The following is a 6508-nucleotide window of genomic DNA, read 5'->3' as shown; positions in this document are numbered from 1 at the left end:
CAAATTCCCTTCCATTCAATTCCACATTCCGTTCCTTTCCCTTGCATTCCATTCCATTCCATATTCCATTTCATTCCTTTCAATTCCGTTCCATTCCACATTCCATTCCACATTCCCGTCCATTTCATTCCACATTCCATTCCTTTCCATTCCATTTCATTCCATTCCTTATTCCATTCCATTCCACATTCAATTGCATTCCATTCCATTGAACGTTGCATTCCCTTCCATTCCATTCCAAATTGCATTCCATTCCATTCCACATTCCATTCCATTCCTTTCCACATTCCTTTCCACATTGCCTTCCATTCCATTCCACATTGCATTTGTTTCTATTCTATTACGTTCCATATTCCCATCCATTCCATTCCACATTCCATTCCAATCCATTTCAATCCGTTATATTGCATTAGATTCCTTTCCACATTCCTTTCCACCCCATTCCATTCCACATTGCATTCCATACCATTTCATTCCATATTCCATTCCATTCCATTCCTCATTCCATTCCTTTCCATTCCACTTTCCTTTCCTTTCCGTTCCACATTCCTTTCCATTGCATACCATTCCACATTCCATTCCATTCCATTCCACATTCCATTCCATTTCATTCCACTTTCCATTCCGCATTCCTTTCCATTCCATTCCAAATTCCATTCCACATTTCTTTCCATTCCATTACAAATTGCATTCCACATTACTTTCCATTCCATGCCACTTTCCATTCCATTAAATTCCTGTCCACATTCCATTCTTTACATTCCACAATCCATTCCTTTCTGTTCCACTTTCCATTCCATTCCATTCCACATTCCATTCCATTTCATTCTACATTCCATTCCACATTCCATTCCACATTCCATGCTACATCCATTCCACATTCCATTCAATTCCATTCCACTTTCCACTCCATTCCATTCCATTCCACCTTCCATTCCATTCCAATACATATACCTTTCCATTCCATTCCACATCACAATCCATTACATTCCATTCCATTTCACATTCCATTTCATTCAATTCTATGTACCATTCCACATATCATTCCATCCCATTCCACATTGCATTATATTCCATTCCATTCCATTTCTCATTGCATTCCACATTCCATTCCATTCTATTCCACGTTCCATTACTTTCCATTCCACATTCCATTTAACATTCCATCCCATTCCTTTTTACATTCCATTTCATTCCATTCCATTCCATTCCACATTCCATTCCATGGTCCATTACACAATCCATTCCACGTTCCATTCTATTCGATTCCACATTCCTTTCCACATTAGATACCATTCCACATTCCATTCCATTCCATTGCAATCCATTCCACATTCCATTCCACATTCCATTCCATTCCATTCCACATTATATTCCATATTCCATTCTACATTCCATTCCACATTCCACGCCATTCCAATCCATTCCACATTCCTTTCCTTTCCATTCCTCATTCCCTTCCATATTCCATTACATTCATTCCAAATTCCATTCCACCTTCCATTCCAGATTCAATTCCGTTGCATTCCACTTTCCATTCAACATTAAATTCCATTCCATTCCATTCTACATTCCATTCCAAATTCCATTCCATTCCTTTCCACATTCCTTTGCTTTCCATACCATTCCACTTTCCACTCCATTCCATTCCACATTCCATTCGTCATTCAACATCATTTCTATGCACGTTTCATTCCACATTCCATTCCACATTCCATTTCATTCCATTCCAAATACCATTCCATTCCATTCCTTTCCTTTCCATTCCATTCCATTCCACGTTCCATTCCACTCCATCTCATATTACATTCCACGTTCCATTCCACGTTCCCTTCCACTATCCTTTCCACGTTCCAATCCCAGTTCCATTCCACGTTTCATTCCATTCCATTCAACGTTCCATTCCACGTTCCATTTCACCCTCCATTCCACGTTGCATTCCATTCCATTCCTCTTTCCATTTCACATTCCATTCCATTCCTTTCCATTCCCCTTTGGATTCCATTCCTTTCCTCTTTCCATTCCACATTCCATTCCAACTTCCATTCCATTCCAACTTCCATTCCATTCCATTCCATTCCACATTCCATTAAACATTCCTGTCCTTTCCATTCCACTTTGCGTTCAACATTCCATTCCATTCTGCATTCCATTAAACATTCCTTTCCTTTCCATTCCACTTTCCATTCGACATTCCATTCCATTCAATTCCACTTTCCATTATGCATTCCATTCCTTTCCATTCCATTCCACATTCCATGCCATTCCATTCCACATTGCATTCCACGTTCCATTCCATTCCTTTCCACATTCCATTCTATTCGATTCCACATTTCATTCCACGTTCCATTCCATTCCATTCCATGTTCCATTCCACATTCCTTTCCATTCCATATTCCATTCCATGCCACTCCATGTTCCATTCCAAACTCCATTCCATTCCATTTCACATTCCATTCCATTCCTTTCCAGGTTCCATTAAATTCCTTTCCACTTTCCATTCGACATTGTATTCCATTCCATTCCACATTCCATTCCGCATTCCATTCCTTACCATTCCATTCCACTTTCCATTCCAAACTCCATTCCATTCCATTCCACATTCCATATTCCATTCCATATTCCCTTCCATTCCATATTCCATTCCATTCCATTCTACATTCTATTCCGTTCCTTTCCCTTCCATTCCACATTCCATTCCATTGCACTCCCCATTCCATTCCTTTCCATTCCACAATCCATTCGACATTCCATTCCATTTCATACCACTTTCCATTCCGTTCCATTCCACCTTCCATTCCAGGTTCCATTCCACGTTCCATTCTACGTTCCATTCCATTGCATTCCACGTTCCATTCCGTTCCATTCCACTTTCCATTCCATTCCATTCCACGTTCCATTCCATTCCACTCCATTCCACGTTCCATTCCTCATTTCATTCCACGTTCCATTCTACATTTCACACCATTCCATTTCATGTTCCATTCCACATTTCTCACCATTCCATTTCATATTCCATTTCACATTCCTTTCCATTCCAATTCACATTCCATTCCGTTTTCCATTCCTCAATGCATTCCATTCTGTCGCACATTCCATTCCATTCCATTTGAAATTCCATTCCATTCCTTTCCATTCCATTCCACCTCCTTTTCCATTCCATTCCAAATTCCATACCATTCCATTCCATTCCACATTCCATTCCATTTCATTCCACGTTCCAGTCCACGTTCCATTCCACGTTCATTACACATTCCATTTCACATTCCATTCTATCCCATACCATATTCTCTTCCACGTTCCGTTCCTTTCCATTCCATCTTCGATTCCACATTCTATTCCATTCCATTCCATTTCACATTCCATTCCACATTCCCTTACCTTCCACTCCATTCCATTCCACATTCCATTCTGCATACCATTCCATTCCACATTCCCTTAAATTCCAACCCATTCCTGTCCACATTCCATTCCATGTTCCATTACTTTCCATGCCACTTTCTATTCCACATTCTATTCCATTCCATTCCTTTCCATTTCACATTCCATTCCACATTCCCTTCCATTCTATTCCATTCCATTCCACATTCCATTCCACATTCCATTGCATTCCATTCCACATTCCACTCCCTTTCATTCCACATTCCACACCATTCCCAGTCAAATTCCATTCCACATTCCACTCCATTCCATTCCACATTCCATTGCACATTCCATTCCACATTCCTTTCCACATTTCATTCCATTCTTTTAAACATTCCACTCCGTTGCATTCCATTTCACATTCCATTCTATTCCATTGCACATTTCATTCATTCCTTTTCAAATTTCATTCCATTCCTTTCAATTCCATTCTATTGCACATTCCATTCCATTCAATTCCACATTCCATTCCTTTCCATTCAATTCCGCAATCCGTTCCATTTCATTCCACATTCCATTCCGTTCCGTTCCCTTCCATTCCATTCCACTTTCCATTCCATTCCATTCCACATTCCATTACATTCCTTTCCACATTGCATTCCACATTGTGTTCCATTCCATTCCACATTCCATTCTATTCCATTCCACATTCCACTCTATTCCACTCTACATTCCACTCTATTCCACATTCCACTCTATTCCATTTCACATTCCATTCCATTCCATTACACATTTCACCCCATTCCATTCCATTCCACATTCCATTTCATTATATTCCTCATTCCATTCCATTCCACATTCCATTCCACAGTCCATTCCATTCCATTCCACATTCCATTACATTCTGTTCCACAGTCCATTCCATTCCATTCCACATTCCATTCCATTCTGTTCCACATTCCTTTCCACCTTCCATTCCACGTTCCATTCTACGATCCATTCCATTCCATTCCAAATTCCATTCCTCATTCCATTCCATATCAGTCAACATTCCCGTCCACATTCCACTCTTTGCCATTCCAGATTCCATTCCATTCCATTCCACACTCCACTGCATTAGATTCCAATTTCCATTCCACTTTCCACTCCATTGTATTCCGCATTCCATTCCATTGCATTCCACATTCCATTCCATTTGATTCCACATTCCACTAAATTCCATTCCCCTTTCCATTCCACATTCCATTGCACATTCCATACCATATTCCATTCCATTCCATTCCATCTGCCAATTCATTCCATTCCTTTCCACTTTCCATTCCATTCCATTCCATATTCCATTCCATTCCATTCCACATTCCACTCCATTCCATTCAACATACCAGTTGAATTACATTACATTCAACATTGCATTAAACATTCCATTCCACTTTCGATTCTATTCCATTCCACATTCCATTTTACATTCCATTCCACATTCCATTCCATTCCATTTCACATTCCATTCCATTATATTCCACATTCCATTCCATTACATTCCATGTTCCATTTCACGTACCATTAAACATTACATTCCACTTTCTATAAAATTTTCCTCTCCAATCCATTCCACATTGCATTCCACATTCCATTTCATTCCATTCCATTCCACATTTCATTCCATTCCACACCCCATTCACCTCCATTCCGCTCCACATTCCATTGCATTCCACATTCCATTCCAAATTCCATTCCTTTCCACATTCCATTCAACTTTCCATTCCATTCCTTTCCATTCAACTTACCATTGCATTACATTTCATTGCACATATTAAAATGCATTCCACATTCCATTTCATTCCGCTTTCCATTCCATTCCATTCCCCTCAATTCCATTCCACATTCCATTGCATTTCATTCCAGACAGCATTTCATTACTAATTCCATTCCAATCCATATTCCATTAAACATTATATTCCTTTCCATTCAATTCCATTTGACATTCCATTCCATTCCATTCAATTCCACATACCATTCCATTCCATTCCACATTCCATTCCATTCCATTCCATTCCAAATTTGATTCCATTCCATTTCACTGGAATGTGGAAAGGATTGTGGAATGGAATGGAATGGAATGTGGAATGGAATGGAATGGAATGGAATCTGATGTGGAGTGGAATGGAATGAAATGTGGAGCAGAATTGAATGGAAACTGGTATGTAATTAAATGGAATGTGGAATGTAATTTAATGTAATATGGAATGGAATGTGGAATGTAATGGAATGGAATCTGGAATGGAATGTTGATTGGAACGTGGAATGTTATGGAATGGAATGTGAAATGGAACAGAATGGAAAGGAATGGAATGTGGAATGGAAAGTGGAATGGAAGGTTGAATGGAAAGTGCAAGGGAATTTGGAATTCAATATAATGGATTGTTGAGTGGAATGGAATGGATTGGAATGGAAGGGAAAGTGGAATGCAATGCTATGGAATGGAATGGAATGTTTAATGGATGGTGCAATGGAATGCAATGGAAAATGGAATGGAATGTGGAATGGAATGGAATGTGGAATTGATTGGAATGTGGAATAGAATGGAATGCAATGTGGACTGGAATGTCATGGAATATAGAATGGAATTGAATGGAAATTGGAATGGAATGTAGAATGGAATGGAAAGGATTGTAGAAAGGAATATGGAATGGAAGGTAGAATGGAATGTGGAATGGAATGGAATGGAATGGGAAATGCAACGTGGAATGGAACGTGGAATGGAAAGTGGCATGGAATGGAATGGACTGTGGAATGGAAGGGAAGGGAATGAGGAATGGAATGGAAGAGAATGTGGAATGGAATGGGAGGGAATGGAATGTGGAATGGAATGGAATTGAATGGAATGTGGAATGGAACGGTAAGGAATGTGTAATGGAATACGAAATGGAATGAGGAATGGATTGGAATTGAATGAGGAATGCAACATGGAAAGTAATGGAATGGAATTTAATGCAAAGGAATATGTAACGGAATTATATGGTATGTGGAATGGAATTAAATGGAACGTGGAATGGAATGGAATGGAATATGTAATGGAATTGAATGGAATGTGGAGCAGAATGGAATGGAACGTGGAATGGAACATGGAATGGATCGTGGAATGGAA

Source organism: Pongo pygmaeus, chromosome 15 (genome assembly GCF_028885625.2).
Source record: "Pongo pygmaeus isolate AG05252 chromosome 15, NHGRI_mPonPyg2-v2.0_pri, whole genome shotgun sequence".
Lineage (NCBI taxonomy): Eukaryota > Metazoa > Chordata > Mammalia > Primates > Hominidae > Pongo > Pongo pygmaeus.
Note: the sequence above shows the minus strand (reverse complement) of the source record.